At 45.7% G+C, this 20,077-nt stretch overlaps 1 protein-coding gene across 7 annotated transcripts in view; it reads right to left on the bottom strand.

Annotated features, from left to right (window-relative positions):
• The window catches only part of LOC110379817 (POU domain protein 2), a 125,701-nt gene that overhangs the window by 62,438 nt on the left and 43,186 nt on the right, over positions 1–20,077 (bottom strand). Inside the window, exon 2 of one of the 7 annotated variants that reach the window (XM_049840735.2) lies at positions 10,337–10,446. The exons of the other annotated variants lie outside the window; for them this stretch is intronic. The gene's annotated coding sequence lies outside the window, so the exon portion shown is untranslated. The remainder of the gene's footprint in view (positions 1–10,336; positions 10,447–20,077) is intronic. 7 annotated transcript variants of the gene reach the window in all.

Genomic DNA, 20,077 nt, shown 5'->3' with positions numbered 1-20,077 from the left:
ACTTGGAATGTAACCTAGAGCACTCCACTGTGTATGTGTATGCATGTACCTGCAAGCGAGGCCGCGTGCCACACTAGCACAGTGTTCCCGACAGCCCGGCTGCACTACACCACACATGAGAACAACTCACTCTCGCCGACACGGATGATCAGCGCCGAGATGTACAGCCGAACGAGTAGTTTACTACAATCAGCGCAAAAACTATGTGAGCATAAATCTGGTTATTATTAGAGGATGCCTTAGTTTGTTTATCTTTATGATTTTGTTATTTATTTATTGAAGCAATATATCTACTACCCAAACACAAATGTCGGTGATAGAAGACAGCAACTTTACCCTCTAGTTGTGACATGAGTGCATACGTCATGGTTGTCACTAGGTGACACGGCCCCTACAGACATTGGGCAGTGGGTGCAGCGCGGGCAGGCGGCGCGGGCGCAGGCAGTGCGATGCGCGATACTGCGGGTGTATGGTAATATTTCGCGCGCTCGTGCTCCGCCGAGCGTTTTAATTATATCATATCGAGCGCACAGGATCTGCGCCGCCACTGCGCAACGCACACAACCAGTAGTACCACTCCAACTGAACTGTACTCGGGGAATTATCCCATCCTAGTTCCAGATATAGCTTTGTAGGATACCGAACACTGGTCCTCTTGTCATAAACTACTGTCTCTAGATACGAAACTTTCAGTCTGATTTAGTTTCACATGACTTTAATAATCTTTGAATAGATCAAAACTTTATTTTTATAATCTAGTAGTACGAACGCAAATGGTTATTTCATTACATAAAACATTTAGCCAGCATTGTTGAAGTAGTGAGTCGCACGCAGCGCAGTTGTCTCTCTGCATCGCCTGCACAGTGGCGCGGCCGGTATCGTCGGCCACTCAGATAAATCACGCGAGCGGCTTCATAATTTAATGCACTTTCCAAAACTGAGTCATGCGCTAGATAAGGTTATCACAAGCGTGAGATGCTGAGCGCGACTACTTTATCATACGGAACATGCTTTTGTTTAATAAGCTGCATTACAGGATCGCCTCCCGCCTGCACCCGGGGAGCGCGGGCACACACACTTTGTGCACAATCGACATTCATTTTGTAAACTACCTTACATACCTATTTTAACTTTTGAAACATTCGTGTTTAATATTTAATGTGCCTAAGTAACTACTTGACATATACCTAAACCATAAATTACATAATGAATTGGTATCCGTATGAAATATGATACAGGTTACTGCTATAGGTACCTGTATAATATTCGTCTAGATCTACGTTACCGCATGTGTGCCAACCGCTTAAAGTTTTCACAACTAGTTGGTACAAAGTTGTGCAATAAAATCGTTTTAAAACAGCAAGCGGGGGCAATTTGTGAACCCCTCCGTTTAGTATCGTCGGGTAATCTTGTAATAATATTGGGGTGTTCCGAATCACCGGCTCAGCGGCATGCGCCGACACAAAGACAACTGTCATCGCTGCTCCTCCACCGCGTGCACTGCTGGCTACTCGTCTGCCTTCCGACTTTGTACACGAACCTTTTGAACATTGAAATAAGATCGTGAACATGTTTTGTTTGGAATATTTGCAGGTGTAGTTTGGTATGCACGTATGAGAACATTAGAAGGTCACGAATAGTGCCGGTGTTCACACATTGTACTATCTAGATGGTGGAGTCCGTCATGTGCGTCATGTATCACGCGTGCGGGCTGGTAGCCGATCTGCTGGTGATGCGGTCGCTGATAGCAGCTCACTTCCCACGCAGCCTGCCGCACTGCACACGCCGTGGGAATGAATATTCATGCAGATAGCCGGGGAAAGTGTCTCACCGTGCCGTCACGTCACCGTCACACGTGCTCGCCCGAGACCCGGCGCTCCCGGGTGACGTGGCCAGCCACGATTGGACTTCTCTCCAGTTGTTATATACGATTCGAGGGGTTTAGTACAGCGTCAAAGAAAGGTTTGTGAGGGCCTTTCATATAATCACTAAGTAAATGTAGGATCGCAATGTAGAACTTTTTGGAAGGCAACCCTAATTAACTAAACTCAAGTTGTGGCCAAAAAAGGAATCACATAACTGTAAGATTGAACTATCGAATTGAAAGGCTTAAAGTAAATTGGTGAAATTTCAAAATTTCAATAGATGCTACAAGCTGCAGGTGAGGTGGGGGCACTACAACTAGTGTCCGCAGGCGAGCGGCGCCGCGCGGCGACACACGTCACGCGAGGTAGCCACTCACCGTTACTATGTAATGCTCAGCTGACGAACGTCTAACAGTACTGCACTACAAATAACATCAATTTGACTCTCGCCGTGCGAACCGTGTCACTTGCTTACTTTATTATCAATACGTAGGACCTAATATAAGTTTATTATGACCACAGTATTGTACTAAACAAATAATTGGCTGTGGGAATTGAAACGATCGACGGCTTAAGAAAAACCTTATAACGACTAACGCCTTAACACGGCAACCTTCATAAAAAGATTTGAAGGAATTCGCAAACGCAATTAACATTAGTATGCCTAATGTCCTGAGGTGATAATGACTACAATCACCTCCAGGACGCGCCAAGTTAGGAGGCTCCGAATCCATCCGGCGGAGAAAAACGCGCAGCACCACACGTACCGGTAATTAAATGTGTCGGAGCGGTGTCAGTACTGGGCCGACACAAAACGGGAGTGTTTGCATTAACAGGGTTAATTTCCGTGAACGTTTCGCTTTTTTGCGAGCTGGGGAGCGACGAGCGCGGAGCGAGCGCGGTGAGCGCGGTGAGCGGCCGCCGACGCACGGCGCGTCATTAAAAGTGTTTCGGTGTCCAAGCCCTTTTTATTGGGTCGTTAACATATGTGATGGTCGCATGCGGCTTATGTAAACAATCCATACCATTTCACGAATTTCAATGTGCTCAAGCTTTTTGGCTTTTAAATGTGCTTAATTTTTTATTAAAATTAATGATCGATGCGCAGACGCAGCCGCACACCTGCTCAGGTTGCCAATTATGCGTCTCACTCCGCATACAAGGTGTATATTATATTCAAATCCGTGCTGTGTAGCGGCAGCGTGGTGCATGCGCCCGCGCATCTCCCGCACACACACGCACTCGCTACACTTGCCGGCACTAAGTGGTCGGATTACGCAGGTGAGCGAGAATTATGCGAAATGGTAATGAGTAGGCACGTCTTCATTACCGCGATACCGAGAGCACTCGGCGACTGTTCGCGTTATTATTGCAGTCTGCTTATATGAGTGCATTACCTGCGCCTGCGCCATACCCACCTCATTCTAGATCACTTCACGCGTTGTTTCATGTGTTATACATTTTTCATGATGCGATCCTACTTTCTGGCAAAATATTTTTAGCAATATAAAACTTTTGTGAGTTGTAACGACTTGTTTTTTATTTGCGCGAGCGCAGGTTGCCCTTTTACATTATTGATGTTAATGGATGTTTTAGGGAAAGGTCAGGCATCGCTGTCCGGTGTCCGGCTGTCCGGCTGTCCGGCTGACCGGCTGACCGGCGGCCGTGTCGGCTGATGAGACGCTACTACCGCTAATTGTGGCTGAATGTCGCTCGTTATTGTTTTTTTACATTACGTCCGTCCGACAGAAGAAAGTACAAACAGTGAAAGCTACATTTTATTCATACTCATTTTAAAGCTTTTAAAGAGCTACCAACTAATCAGTAAAACACTGAAAAAATTACCCTGAGATACTACTTGAGCAATTTATTAACAGTCCACAAAAGGTTTTTTTTTTGGGACTAACTTAAAAAACTTGTCAAAGTTTACGAGCGGCGAATACCCTCTATTCCAATGACGGGTATATTAGCAGGATAATGCAGCAGTAGCCCGGTGCAGGCGCCCGGGGCTCCGCTGCCGTCAGTGCGCGAGATGCGATCAGCGCTGCGGGCGCCGCTACTTACTGACAACACTGCTGCCGAGCTAGTGAATAGATGCTTCTGTTGTTACATATATGTCTTGTGTTCTCTTGTCATTATGTACATAGGTATTTAATGTTTCAATTAAATGATTACTCAATTACCTACTGCATATCGGTGCTTATTAACACGTTTCTAACAAGTAATATCGCTGGACATAAAACTAATTGAATTATAAAAAGCAGTCGGCAATCAATAGGTCAGGATTAGACGGTTGTTTAATGACGCGGACAGATGTGCGGGGGCAGGGTGCGGGCGGCGGGCGGAGGGGGTCATTACCGGCGATTTCACGCCCATCTGTCGCCAGCGAACGCAAATGTTTCACCACTACTGGGAGCTTACAACTGCTGCCCACAGAACTACATCATGATTGCAGTCCTCAAGCAGAGACTGCTAGTTCGGTCTGCGTGAACACACATGCAAATGGTGTACGCATTCAGAATTTTTAGAGTGGTCAACAAGGATGAAAGAAGATCAGGGAAGTACATAGCCTATACTATAGGCTTCCCTGATCTTCTTATACAACAAATAGATTGTATAGGCCCTATACAATCTATGCTCATGCTGCTGGTGTGATACACATCGGTAGGTCGGTCATAACTACTACTAGTGTACCCTGCGGTCTGATGCTGCTGACAGTGCCGACAGTGAGTCATGTCATGTCGTGTCACGGCTCATTGCAGGCAGCCATTACGCAGGCCATCGATCAAATGTGTCGAAGTATTACCTGCCACGCTTAGCCTTACATTACCCACTACATATAACATGATCGGACTATTAACCACCATTATTCATAAAAGATAACATATATCATGTTTCATGAAATAAACATATGATGTCAAAAACTTGTGTGAATATAAAATCATTTGATCAAGTTAGCTTGATCCTGAGGGGGCAGCGCATGTGAGCAGGTCATGACCCGTGGCCAGCAGTCAGTGAGCACGTGGGCTCCAGACGTGACGAGAGTCACCCCTGACGGAACATCTACATGGTGACGCGCTAACTGAGTCAGCGCGAGTGTCGACGCAGGGAGCTCGTATCGCGACAATCTCACAATCGCTGAGCTCCGGTGCCGTATCTCTTACATCGGCAGCTCACCACGCAGAGGACACAGAAGGCTCACTGCATACACACTAAGTACACGGACACTAACCTAAGTGAAATAATTGAATAAACTATGTTTTGGAAACCACGATACCGTATTAACAAAATGTTCAGTTTCACAGTACTACACCCAGAATTAAAATTACCAAATAATAATGATTGACTTTCCAGTTGTGGCGCGACGGCTGTTCTCATATAAGGGGATCAGCCAGTTGCTCAGAACATACTATAGTGCACCAGCATTTGTGCAGACACAGGTGCACTCACTATTCCCTCAGACACGACCGAAGGGAGATCAGGCGCAGGACTGATATTAACGTGCTCTCCTATGCACAGGTATATCAATTAAAAACATCCAGACTCAGGGCTGCTTAGTGAAAGTTTCTAAAACCCACAAAACGATTTCGGCCCAACCCGTGAATCGGATCCGAGTCCTCGTGTACAGCAGTCGTGCTAAGGAATAACTAGAATAACGAGGAATTAAAAAAAAAAGGTACAATATGACCTAAATGCTTTAACTTTCGCATTTTATACGCATATTTATTTATGTATTTCTAAACAATCGGGACTTAAGCGCGATAATTATATTATAATGTGCTAATTATGACCTACCCTGTCCACTGTTCTTGTGAAAGTCCTCGTCTTTCGTATTCGTGCAGCAGGAGTGGCAGTGCTGAGAGCTGAGCAGTGTCTGCGAGCGGGAGTTCTGCGGTGTCGCCTGTCAGCGTCGCGCTCCGGCGCGGCTCGCAAGATGGCGGCGCGCTAATTAGCCGCCGCATGACAACTGCACTGCATGATCCCGCTGATTATGACGTCCGCTGTCGACCGACACAAATCATCCACGATTGAACTCAGGACGTTGCCAAACGATACCCGACTCGTAAATAATGCTATGAGCGAATAGTGTTACTGCTCTAATTAGGACAATAAACTGCAAGACAGATCGCCGGCCCACTGACTGGAACACCTTCTTAATTATTACATGGAGTTTCGCGAAAATTGCTGAATGCATCCCTACCCGCGATCGTTATCATGTAAGGATATTTCCTATTTAGACTAGATTACGTCTTCTTGATTAGGAAATATAATTATAATAAAGGCGAATCCATCGCGTCGGTTGTTAGAAGTAATTCGGTGTCGACGTAGCGTGTGGCTGCGCCCGCGCTTCCCGGCGACACTTCAAAGTGTCGTCGCTCTAATTACAGCTCAAATGTAAAACTCATCCATATTCGTGGCGGCGCCTTCGGCAATTGTCGGCGTCTTTCGCAATTGCCGTGCGTCGGCGCATCACACGCTCTGTTTTTTTATCCGACGGAATTAATTCAGCTTAGTAGCTAAGTACTGGCAGAAACTACGTTGCTAGTGTTACCAACGTTTAAGTGTATTTAATTAGAGGAGTGTTAGCGATATTATTTTCTGTACCTAGACAAGTACCTAGGCACCATTTATCTGTTTCCTAGAATCTGGTATCTGACTGGATGGTTCCCCTCACAAGCTATACAGTCCTACCTATAGTGTGGTGGCGCATGCGCTGTGACGTATATTGTGCACGCTGGCAGTAGTGACGTCAGCGCGTCGTTACTCACGTCGTGACACAACATTTTGACAAGTGACCGGCGCCGGCGCCGCCCGCTGTCTCGCCAACTCGTTGTGCCAGGAGTCGACCGAGGCGAACACCGACACTTCCCGTTTGCAAGCTACTGTTTACAAAACAACTCAAACACCGCTAGTGTAATGGTAGGACGCAGCCAACCTGGTTATAAATGGCTTTAAGAAATGTGAAGTTGTTTCCATATAAACATATCCTGCAACTCTCTAGCACTAAGAGGATCTCAAGCCTAATAGCATTGGTTATAGTAGGAGTGGCACGAGAGGGAACAAGAAGCGACAGCATGTGCTCTTGTGCAGTAGTGGTGCGTACGAGCATAATGGCGCTGCCATCATCAGGCGCGTATTGTTGCTGCCGACGACGCAATTACCTGCGCTAAGAAACGCAACAATATCACGGAACATCGGCGCGCGCGCATTGTATGCAAATATCCGACACCTCGCGCTGCGCCCGCGCATCTATTACCAGCAAATATTTCATCCATTTATCTAGACAAATCGGCTCGCTAGCTATAACTCTTCACGGTAAAACAATGCCATATTTTTTCACATTTACTCACGTACCTATGATTCAAATTGTCAGCAGGCGTCATCTATCTAGATTCGTCTAGCTATACTGCATGCCATATTGTCTCCTGGTCGTAACTTATCATTTTCGCTGGCAGAGCCCATTATGACGCTAGAATAATATTGATAAAACGCGTTTTAAAATTCATTTTGTATGAATGTGAGGTTGCTTGCGCACGCGCAGTTCCGTGCCAATTACAGCATCGGGCATCAGATAGCGCTAACAAGACGATGCGTATCTGTCGCCTGCGCGCGCGCACCGACGCAGCGACCACACCGCGCAAAATTCAAATTCCGATATACCAAACGCTAAACTCCCCCGCGACATAAATCTTTCCGCAGCGAGTCGAATGTGGACCTTGGAATGAAGTCAGTAAGGTCGGGAATCGCTCGACACTTTCATTGCGGTCACTTTGCATGATGAACGCGGTGGCGTGAATTACGCGGCCACAGGTCGTTATTGTGAAACCAGCGCAGCATTGCGGCCGCTGCCGGGGAAACGCGACCGTATTGTGTGGGCAGTAAGGGTGGCGCCAGGTGAGCCGGTAGCGTGGCGGGCAACCACGGCATTGTGGCGACGGCGGAATATTTCACGCAGATGGCACGATAGAGCGCGATTGTGCGCGGGCGCAGCGATAGCGCGCTATCACTGACACACAGCAGGAAGGACAAACGAACGCTATGAATCAAGGCGACAGCCGCCACACAAATAACTAGAGCTTTGTTCTGGATTGCGTAACAATGGGTGCGATATCCAACGTATCGGAGGCTAACTGGCTGAGTGGCTGAGTGGCTGAAGCCAGGCGCTCACTGCACTCGACCATGCACGATTGTTGACCTTTATCCACACAATTATTATTCAGCATTGAATTCAGTATTAAGGCTTTCTTTTCACAGTTCTACATAACAAAAATCTTTACCTTTTCGCGTTTTGACGAAAGCACGCAAGATAAATTAAAAATGTAAATGCATCAACAATAGACTAGTTCAGAGTTTGTAGAAGTAAAGGCGTGGTATGATTTGGGCATTCAGAGATATGTTTCAATAGTGTAATGCAGGCGGTGGTACATGGTCTGGCGTGGCCGAGTGACGGCCGCGAGGATGACGGACGGCAGGGCTGCGCTAGACATAATCACGAGCAGTTAGCGGAGGGGCGCGGGGGTCAGCGCTGGCCGGAGTCTGCACCACGGAGGCGGCCTCTTTGAATAATTCGCGGATGATTCCACTAGATTTATGGCGTATAACCATAGAGCAGAGCCGCCGCCGACAATTAAATAATTTGCGTATGCGCACACGCACACAGACGCAGCGAGCGTGCATACGTATGCGCACACTGCTGCGTAGGCGCCTCTTATTGTGATTTGTGTGTTTTAAGCCGTCGTTTATTAATCACGTGGTCGATTATACGAACAATAGCATAACGTCGGTAACCCACAATTTTGTAGCCGTTGCGTTTTGGCGGCGGTCTCCTTTGACATAATTTATTGCTGGGATTAGAAGAAATTGGACAAAAAATATGCAGCGAGGAAATGCACAGGAAGAACAAAATTATCTCTAATAAGTGTTTATAGTTCTGCTGAGATGAGTCCTTCTAATATTCTACAACGCACTGTGTATGGCTGTCTAGTGGTTTGGATGTGAAAGCACATGAACAGTGACAAATTTGACTGGGTACCTGTTACATAAGTAAGTAACAGAGCGTACGAGACGAGTGGAGGTTAGGTAACGCGAGTGAAGGGTGCTGGTCACGCGTCAGATTGCAGGGAGCATAACTCGCAGCTCCCGGGTATTAGAGAGAGGCGCACTATCCACTAGCACATTCACTTATAATCTCACTCCTGCAAGAAACTGTTAAATTGTCGTTTTGATCAGCGATTAAGATAATACGTATTGTGGGAGAACGGCATCAATTTATAAGTGGTTTTGTGAAGACAAGTGGGAACACTCGATCGACAAAAACCCACAGCAATTAGTGCGTGTTCCCAGCGGGCGCGGTGCGGCTGCGGGGCGGTTGCGGGGCGGCTGCGGGGCGGCTGCGGCGCGGGCGTGGTGCTCTCTGATTGTATAATTGGCGGCGATCAATTGCTGGTGCTTGCGGCTGCCGTGAGAACGCTCTTAGTCAACAGCACTCACTGCGCCCGCGCCGCTCACACATCGCTACACTTTAGCCTTAAGTGAGTCACGACCACACAATACAACTTAACTAAATGTATGAAATTAAAACTATTTCAAAGCTCTATCTAGTCTTGTTGACATGTAGGTTAGGTTAATTATTATTTTAAGACAGGAGAAAACCACAACTCAAACAGTTGCCGTTAGCATCACACTGATATGCTGCAGTGAGCTTGTGTCAGCGTGGCAGCACGGGGCAGTGCTGCAGCAGCGCGGAGGGCCGCTGCTGGCGCTGCGCGGGCGCACCGGCGCGGTGAACGACCGTCAGCGGCCGTTACCGATGTGAGGCGATATTATTTAAAGCGCTCCAATCTCGCTCCTTATTACCGGACGATGGGCCGATAATGCGCGGCCGGGCCGGCGGTCCGGCGCTCCGGCACGCCACGCGGTAATCCCGTGCTTATCGCAGATGAGTTACGATTAGTAAATTGGCGAGCGGAGAAGGGCGAGATCGGCTTTCTAATAAATTTAGTTGGAATTACAGGCGCATCTCCTGCGATGGGCTCTAATCGCGATCGAAACAGATATTCCGTTGAAAATTGTTATTCCAATAAGCGGCGGTTACCATTTACTTAATTGGAAAACTCATAAGTACAGGCACGGCACGGTAACTATGCACTTTGTGTTCATCCGGGGCTCGGCTAAATAGCGGCGCATGCGCCCCCCGCGTCACTCCGACGAGCTGCCGAGCGCCTGCAGCCTGCAGCGCGCGGGCCACAGAGCTCAACATCGCGGAGCAAGCACTGACAGCAGGAGCTTCTCAGTTGGTTGTGTCGTGTTGACGTTAGGCGCAGAAACAATATTTATAAATAACCTATTGCTTGCTGATTCAAGAATAACGGAACTAAGATTAGCAGTCATAAGACTACAACTGAATCGTGAATCAGCAGCTTCACATGCTCATATTGCTGACGACCACTCATCCAATGAATGTGACTTACGCAAGACACGGCCTTCGTTGGAACACATCACAAAGCTATTGCTAGCAGCACATGGTACAGTGCGGCTCGCTACTAGGTATCTTATTAGTTAATTCTAGCAGCACACGTACCTGCAACAAGCAAGACAAACCTTATTAGCTACAGGGGACTCTAATAAGAAGCTGGTGGATAAATATTCTCATTAGATTGAAATAAATTGACTAAACAACATAGACCAATAAGTTTGCATATTCGAACAGGTTTTGATTACTGACATGGCATCCTCGTTTAAGTCAGTATACTTGTTAGAACTAATTCTGCCAAGAATTATCTACATGCCTACTATGATTTTTGGAATTTTTTCGCTTATTGGAAATAAACCCATGTATTTAAAATACATTATAATTAAACCATCCGACATAGTTTGATGTTGAAAAGTTCACAAAATCGATAGGAATAGAAGTATATGAAATGGTGAGCGTACCACTGCGTCCGATACAACACACCGACACACTGAATGAATGCACAGGATTTGAAGCAGCAAGCTTGTGTCTGATGCTCTCGCTCAGGAACAGGTCGGTGCAGGCTGGTGGTAGCCGTGGTTAGACCCACGTCACTGTATATACTCCTCGACTGATCTCACTGCCAGTAAACGGTTGATTTTCTGAATCGCTGAGCAAACGTGTGCCGTGAATATTGATCGTAGCTTTATTTACAACTTCTTTGTACTACACATTTAAAGGGAACTACACACTGTTCGAATACTTATATCGTACATTAGCATTATCGTTGATATGCAGCTGTTAGCGAGCTCTGCTGTACATGCTGCTATATGCAGGAGTATGTGATGCTGGCACTTACAAAGGAGCAGTAATGCTTGGACGAATGTAATTTAGGCTGAATGACACATCTTGTAAGTACCAAAATATCTATGTGAACATACACATGTTCTTCATTCAACAGGTATTCCATAGATTGTAAGCATCGCCTCTGATGACTTGAATGTATTTCAAAGCAATGTTATTGGCCTATCATATATTATTAGATCGGACATGCTTCAAGTAAAGCCCGGCGTTGTTCGCATAAACATGAAGTTTCCAATAAATATTGAGCGCGGGCCGTGGCTCAGCTAATGGAGCAGCCGTCGCGTCGCGTTACGTCGCGCGGTGCCACGCGGCCTCGCGCGCAGTGCGTCCACTACACCGCGCACACCAACTTCCAGTGGACTGACGATAGGTAACGCGATTTTACGTACCTAAACACAAAGGTACTCTAGGACCGGGAGATAATTATCTTGCTCAAAATGAAAACCTGATTCGATATCACGACGTTTATTGTTTGGGCTCGAGAGGTGAAGTGACATACTTCAATATAAAAACTTATTCTATAGAACAAATCGAATATATTTAAAATCATTGTCCGGACAGTAATCAATTATGATGAATAAAACCTTACAAATGAAAAAGTTTCTAACTACGCAGCATTTGTAAATTGTCAATACCTATACACAATAGGTACCTAGTATTTACTTCGATATAATTAGTCCGTCAGGAGTTGACTCATAAGTTCATAATACACACAGTATGACAGCTGCAACATGTAAATGTGCCTTAAATTCCACACGCATAGTGTGCACCATTGGCATCCAGTGTAGCAGCAGAACTGGGCATGTCACGTGAGACTTCTGTCGCATCTGTGCAGTGGCTGACATGTCAGTAGTTGGCAAGTAAATCAGAGCTGGTTATGTGGCCGACACTCATGTGATTAGCACAACTTCCGGCATAACCGCGTTACACACTACAAACTTTATCATTTGCACCCCCCTGCACCCTTGCACCCCTCTGCACCCCACACAGTCGGTAATTAATATTGATGGCACAAACTATTGTTTTTAACTATGGGCCGACTGCAAGTTAGCGATGTGAGAGCGCGGATACAATAGTCAGTTATATGTATATGTAGATTTTGAACACTGTTTCTTACATAAGATTAGTTAATTAACGCTTATAATAAGTATTTATTAGCAAACAAATCTGAATTTCAACACTTTTAGTAAACACTGTCGAAGCATTTAGGTACATTATGTGCCTAGAAGAGTCTCATGGCTGAGTAACAACCGTCCGGGTCAGTCGATCATAAGGCCAAGCATCCATAGTCCGTGGTTGACCGGCTGACATAAGCAGTCATTCGAATAATATGTTTGCTGCGGATAATTGGGAGCCATAGAGTCTGTCAACCAGTCCTACCAAAGGGGATCCAATCTCCAATCTAAGGGCTCCATGTAAGATATACCTACTCAGCTGCATCAGGTTGGACTGGTAGCCAATACTATAGGGAGATGTAAGTAATTCAGACAGGGCTTTTAACAACAACGGTTGCAGGAAATAAAACAATCAGTGCTGCGCATGCGCGCCACGAGCTCTGGTATACTTCAGAAGATAAATAATGAAGTGAAGCAGCATGCAGGCTCGGCGGCTCGGCGGCCATCCATCTAAATTATTCAAATGCAAGATGAGCCGTAAACAATTGTCGCTTGTCGCTAATGTGTTTATAATGCGCGCGCGCAGGCGGCCGCGCGGGGGGGAGGAGGAGGGGGGGAGCGGCGCGTGGCCGCCGATCATTTCCGATTTCACAGGAACATTGGCAAGCACAGCCGCGCACGCGCACCTACAGCGACGCTACACTCATATGGGCTAAATTGAAACGAATTGGAAATTTATATAAATGTGAACACGATTTCAATTTGTTTTTATTATTGAGTTATCAACATATTATTATTCAGCGTCAAACGTGAATGAAATGACCACTTCGCAGAACATTAAGGTACCGAGTTTTATTTGTTTCGTGTCAACAATACCTATATGTAGGTATATTATACATCATATAATATCGGTACCTAAGTACTTTGTATTGTTCTGCGAATCTTAAGGAGGTATAACATATCTTTAGCGTGATTGAAGCGATTCATAATAAAAGAAAAACCTAATTACATTACAGATAAATTCTTATGAATGAAATCTAGGAATCGAGGGTTGAGCCTCAATCGATAAACATATCCGAGACGCTCGTAAACCGATAATGTGCAAGTACCGTGCACCACGAGGTCGGCGCGGCGCGGCGCGGGCGGGACGCGGCGCGGGCGGGACGCGGCGCGGGGCGCGGAGCGACGCACACCGCGCAAGACGAATGCGGAGCGCGGAACTAATGCTGAGATCTGCGCGCGCGCATTATACCGCATTTACACTTTATTACGGCGCGCGCGACTTTTATTTAATTTTGACGTGGTCCGAGTGGCGACCGTGGGAGCCGTAATCACGAATACTCTTCACAACACTTGCCGAGAAACAAATAACTCTACGGTGACGTGTAATCAGTGTTCCAAACACGTTCTGTGAGGTGATTAACGCATTGCAGTGGGTCAGTTCCCATGGCCGCGCTATCACCAGCCTGTGAGCAGTCGGCTGAGGTGTCGGCAGCGCCTCGTGGAACAGCAGCACCTGTTCAACTTTACTCAAGGATACTCTGCTACTAAGAATCTATTTAACATCCACTCTTAAAAGCATCAGATCAGCAGAAGACCAGAAGTACCTACTAGATACTTACATATAATTCTGGCGTCTAATATTGATATGAATATAACATTAAGCAGTTTACTGCCTGCACTATAACTGTTCTCACGGCAGAAGGGTGCACGCAACCAGTGCGCGACAACTCGCAGAATGCAGTAATTTGCGAACTGCTAATTAGCCACCATGTTGCACAGTCAGCTGACTTTTCAAGGCATTACAACTTCATTACAAAGTCTCGTCTGCTTCTAATGTATGCATCAAGTGCTCGGTAATTAGTACTTAGTTTTTTGTTTACACAAAATTTGGGTTCAAATGTATAATTTATTTCGCATGCTCATCGTCGGATCAGTACTTAATTGAATTGCAAATGTATGCTCATTAGCATTTATTTCATAACCATCACGATAACTGGATAATTAAAACCTGTTTAACAACATGTAGGGTGCAAATTCAAAATTCTAATTCATTTATTTTTTGCATCACGAAGGTCCATCATGTTTTAACATGCCTAAGTATTTTGAAAATGTTTTATCTTGAATCAAGAAAATCAGTTCGACGAGACATTCCGAAGGGACAAAGGAGAGAGTTACTTACACAAAAGCCTTAAGGAAAGCTTCCCTCGCGGATCATTACAAGATCAGTCGAGCCCTTCACAAATAACGTGTAGCCGTCCACCTGCAGTCACAACACGTCACCCTTCTGCCACTAAACAGTTTTAAACGTAGTCACGTGTCACGTGCGCGAGTCCCGGCCTGTCCCGCCGTGTCCCGGCGAGTCCCGGCCTGTCCCGGCGTGTCCCGCACCTAGCCTACTTATAACCATTTAACACCTCGTTCGGGACGGAAGGGTGCGACACCCCTTTCTTATGAACCCGGTGGAACATTCAGAAGGCTTACAATGGTATTGACTCAACATTGAGGCACACACTTGAAACTAAATTAACTCTAGTAGAGTTAGGTAAGTACTTGAATTTTCAATTCGACTAAATATTGATAAACTCCTCTTAAGTGTAAGTATGTAACAATGGTCATATTATGTACCCTTCAAAGAATAAAAAGCTCCAATTTAGTTTGACAAAATTTCTACGAAAATATGCTACGAGTGCTACGATAAAAATAAAAATAGACATATATATGTAGATTTCACAATATGTTGTAATTTTGACGAAAACGAAATTGCTTTTTATTTTGGGCGTGTACAGGAAAATAGTGTGTTCAGTGGACCTTCGACATCCACCTGTGTGGTGAGTTCAGAAGGGTTGGCAGTGTTTTATGATTTTTATCGAGTTGTACAATATGCCGCGCATCGTAATGCACGCGGTGATGGATGAGCATCGCGCCGCTCACCCGCGCGATGTGATGGATCGTCCCGGGGGGACCTGGCCTTGCTTTTACCAATGTCACACATTTTAATATTGTCTTCTATTTACAATATTAGGCAAGGAATAACTTGTGCCGGAGGTTTAAACATATGCCCAGGGACAAAGTTCCTACAGAGATTTAAAAAAGATTGATAGGTAGGTACTATTCTGATTATGACAGATTTTTCCTGAATGATCTAATAACGTAGCCAAATAAAAAAAAATAGAAGTTATAACTCAAGACTGTGTCAACATTGTAACAAACTGAGGAACAGTTAGAAGTGGTGATCAAACATGTCGTTAATGAATGATTTAGAAGCGCTCGCGGAACTTCAAGGAGACCGACGGAACTTGTTTGAAATGACAAATGTAATTGTTCGCGGTGGGTGGCGTGGACGTGCGCACGCGTGGCGCTCGCGTGGCGCTGCACTCCCGGGTGGTGCCGTGATGCTGCCCGGGGTACTTTGGCAACAGGACAAAAACTCTGGCGGGGATATCATTATTAATGACGAAGACTTTTTGTGACGCCACTTGAGAACGAGAGATGTGATGATATTTCGAGGACAATGTCTTCAATTGACTATGGTAACGTAGTACCTCAATGTCAGAGAAATCTGCATTTATTAACTGATATAGTTACCTACAAAGCTATGCGGTAACTATGACTATGAATGCTTTAAGTAGAAAGGCAATGCTTGTGTTTCTTTTTTAACCAACTCTGAGGATATTGATTCACAATCGGTAGTAAGTATTAGTTTGGTGTCCCTACAGCTGGTCATCTATGAAGTGCTCAGGGCGGATATATCCGGAGCATGTTATTCCAAGGTGATGATCAGGCGGCTCCTAATCGTGTAATTACGCGAACCGTTTGATCTGCCGCCACGACGCGAGCGCACGCAGAAGGTGCGCACGTGCCGAACACGAGATGTCACACATGCACTCACATCTTCTGACTAAGTCTAGGATTGGAAGGACTTTTCAAAACTTCTGATTTACTAGAAGTTTTCTAGATAAAGAAAGTTATGGGAAATGTAATACAAAGATTGTCCCTTTTGATAAAGCTGTCTTGATCAGTAGTGAACATTCGGCGCATGTAGCATGGCTGGTGCGCGCGTGCAGGCGACCCCCTGACCTGTGCGGCGCGGGCGCATGCGTGCGCGATGCTATCTCTGTAACGTCTCTATGCGAGTGCCCGCCATTACACCGCTGATAGCAGTGATAGCAACATTGCGCACACGCCGCTAATTAACATTTTTACTCAAACTATAGTCAGGTTAATATCCTGCCGGACTAGGTACAGCTGACACACGTTTAGTGTACTTAGGTTATTGAGGAAAAACTACCTAATCCTACACTTTAAACACAGACAGGCGTGAAAGAGATTTAAACAAGCTATTATTTACTTCGATACATAGTGTTGAAGTAAGCACTATTAACAGTTTGTAACAATGGACGTTCCTCGTTTTTTGCTTTAAAATATGTTTATATAGCGTATCTACTATAAATTAAACACGTATTTCATTAATATGAGACCCTTCACATATCGACAGCTCGTTTTTACACAATTAACTTTACATCATTTATATTGAAAAACACTTTATCAAAGAAATAATATATGCAAATTATAAAAAACATAGCGTCGTCTACGTAAACAAAGTAATAGACGAGTGAACTGCCATGCGTATTAACAATTCTAATGTGTTCTGGTGGCAGGTCGTGTGCATACAAACAGCTATCAGGCATCAAGTGCGCTAATATGTCAATAAGTAATACATGGCGCTCGGCACGCCATCCATTCCTTGCGTAGTTTTTCCTGAGAGTCCCCATGTTTAACTAATCGATGGTAATGCCGAGCTACTCCTGTGTCCAGTCACGTGACCACACCAGGCCCCATAGCCCTATTGTTAATAGAAGAAGTATTTGTGAAATATGTTACTGCAATCATTAGAGTTCTATATAAACTGTTGTTTTGTTATTATTTCAACAATATGTTTAAATTCTTGCCGGAACAAAGCTAAACACGACAATCTGTTAAGGATTTCATAACTGGGAAGTGAGATCCTATTGCCCCATTAACAAAACAGTTATATTTTTAAAACTGCTGAGCCGATTTTGATAAATACCTGCAGTACTTGGAGCCACGGCTGGAGCACCAGTTTCCATCTAAAATAAACAGTTTCCAAAACGTTTCATACTTTATAGAGCTAAGTACAGCGGGACAGACAGACACAGCATTCAAACTTATAACACCGGTGCTTTGGTGATGCTCATTTTTTTATTTAAGTAACTTCTTCTTAGCATGTCTACCAAAACTCCTTCTAACTCCTAACTAACGCAAATGCTATAAGTAAACAATATTAATAAGTTGCCTAATGATTCCCCTGAACAATAATACTTTCAGAAACAGAGATGGAAATCGCATATGAGAATGGAAGAAAATGTGGTCATGAGAGGAAAAGCGTGTCAATTCTGGTCATCATACAACAATTTTAAAATATATTTTTAATGAATGCCTCAAAAATCAATGAAATCAAGACAGCAGTGCGACTTCAGCGCAAGTCTTCGCACTTCCTGTGGCGAAGCATTGCTATTCCATACGAGACACTTAGAGGAAATAATACATTACAGGTACTTACTTAAACCATTTAAGTGCGCCTTACTTCATATTTTGCAAGGTTGTTATAGTAAGTATATTGCAGAACGTCGGCGGGGTGTTGAACTCACAGCTCGTCAGGTCTCAGCCTGGCCGCTGAGCAAGTGAGGCGGGTACACACTGCCTACATAACCGAAGCTGCTGGACAACACAATAATATGAGAATGATGACAGCAAAACATCACAACATTATAAAAACGACGGCCGCTCGAGACAATACGTTTTTGTTCCATGTTCATGTGACGCGCGCAAAAACTAAGCGAGCGCGCTCGTGACCATACTCACAATTATTTCATATTTATTCCATTTTGTTGAAAGTGACCGAATAATTGGATCTATAATGCACGAATACTTCGCGTACTCGAGGCTAAACGTGTGATAGCGATCAGCTGTCAGCCGTCAATTCATTAGTACTCGCTTTGCATTATAATTAGCATCGACAGGACTGTGAAAAAACTAATCGATGACCATCGACTAGGTACCTAGTTGCAAAATATTGGCAACACGCCGCCGACGCCAATCAGTCGCTAATCTACATGACGTGCATGTGTGCGTGCCGAGTGCTGCAACTCTAATGGCCGCTGATTAGCATGCGTCGCGATTTGTCGCGTCGCACCAATCGTGCGCGACCGTGCTTGCCTACTCACACACATTTGCATACGGAGCGCAGTGACGCGAGCATGCGAAAGGATTGGGAACAATATGGCAGATTATACTGTGCTTTTTATGGCTAGGTATGATGTTGAGCTTAAATCATTCAAAATACTTACAACAATATATTTACTGTCCCAGTAGGTACTAAATGCAAATATAGGTAAGACCTTACATACAACACAAATTAGTTACAAGGAAAATGTCACAAGTACCGTTTGTAGTCAATGTTCAGTTTGTAGTCGTGCCCTCGCATCACTTACAGCTCGGCCATTGGCTTCGCCTGGTGCTGCTGTTGCTGAGATGGCTGGTGTGGAGGCTGATGCATGCATCGTATGCGCACACTTGCGCATTAGCATTAGATAGCGCGCGCTAGAGCGCCGGGCGGCGGGGCGGGGCAGCGTAGGCGTGGCTTCGCTCTGCGATTGGCCGCTGCATGCAAATGCGACGCGCCGCCTGCGCTCGCGCAATCACGGCCGCTGCCATCGCGGACCCACCATTGTTTCCAACGCAAAAACTAGCGAACTTGCCCGAGCTCGTTTGTCGGGAACACGCGTGAGCAAAAACTGAGGAATGCGCATAACAAGAAACTGCAAAAACGGCCGGACGACGACGACGCGGCGCTTTTTACTTGCGATTTATGTCCCCGCGAGTCCTCCTCCCCTCCCCCGGCCCCGCCGCCGCCCGCTCCTCCCGGAGGAGCGAGCGAGCGCACGCGCAGCTCCCGCTCGCGTTACTTATCCTAACATCGTTTAGCCTGTCGTCACTCGGCCGCATTTTCCCGGCCGAGCAAAAACGCCCCGGCCGGGTACTGAACCCGGCGTGTTTAAATTGCACAGCTCTTAGAGCATGTGACCACAGGCAATTGGCAACAGGGCCATTACTTTGAAATCACATTTACATTGAATGCGCTACGACGGCAGGCCGCCATGCCGCCGAGCGCTCGATGCTACGCTCAATTAAAATACGGCAATAAATTAACAGACACGAGTACGTGACCAGCCCATTTGTACGTCAACGCGACGCGACGCTGCTAGAGCACGCTCTACATATTCACAATAACATGCACCCTGGCTGGCGCAGGACGATGCAGCCCGCCACGGCACAATACATACCAGCCCTAGTGATGCGTTCAATGGAGCCATTTCGTTTCATTGTGCAATTCCGTCGCTTTGGGAATTCCTAAATTAGTGCAGTAAGCAAATTGCCCATGTTTAGAGCAGTGATTGGGCGGGTGCAGGCTGCGTTGGCGGGCCGCCAGCGCGGTGATGCACCGCCCTGGGCTGTTCTCCACCAGTACGTAGGTACATGTGTAACACAATCATGTGCTTATTTACATTGGCGGCACTCGGCGCACACACGCCGTTCGTCTCAATTCCCCTCTGAACGCTGTAATATTTTTGCGCAAACTTGATTAAATTCACTTTGTACGTATGTACGCCTACCCGCGTTGTTTATGTTTACGTAGGCTTGAATTGTTAAGATCGTATTGATACGTGAATAAAATATGAAGTACCAACAAACGAATA

This window comes from Helicoverpa armigera, chromosome 13 (assembly GCF_030705265.1).
Source record: "Helicoverpa armigera isolate CAAS_96S chromosome 13, ASM3070526v1, whole genome shotgun sequence".
NCBI classification, from domain to species: Eukaryota; Metazoa; Arthropoda; class Insecta; order Lepidoptera; family Noctuidae; genus Helicoverpa; species Helicoverpa armigera.
Note: the sequence above shows the minus strand (reverse complement) of the source record. Positions and strands in the feature narration are given on the sequence as shown.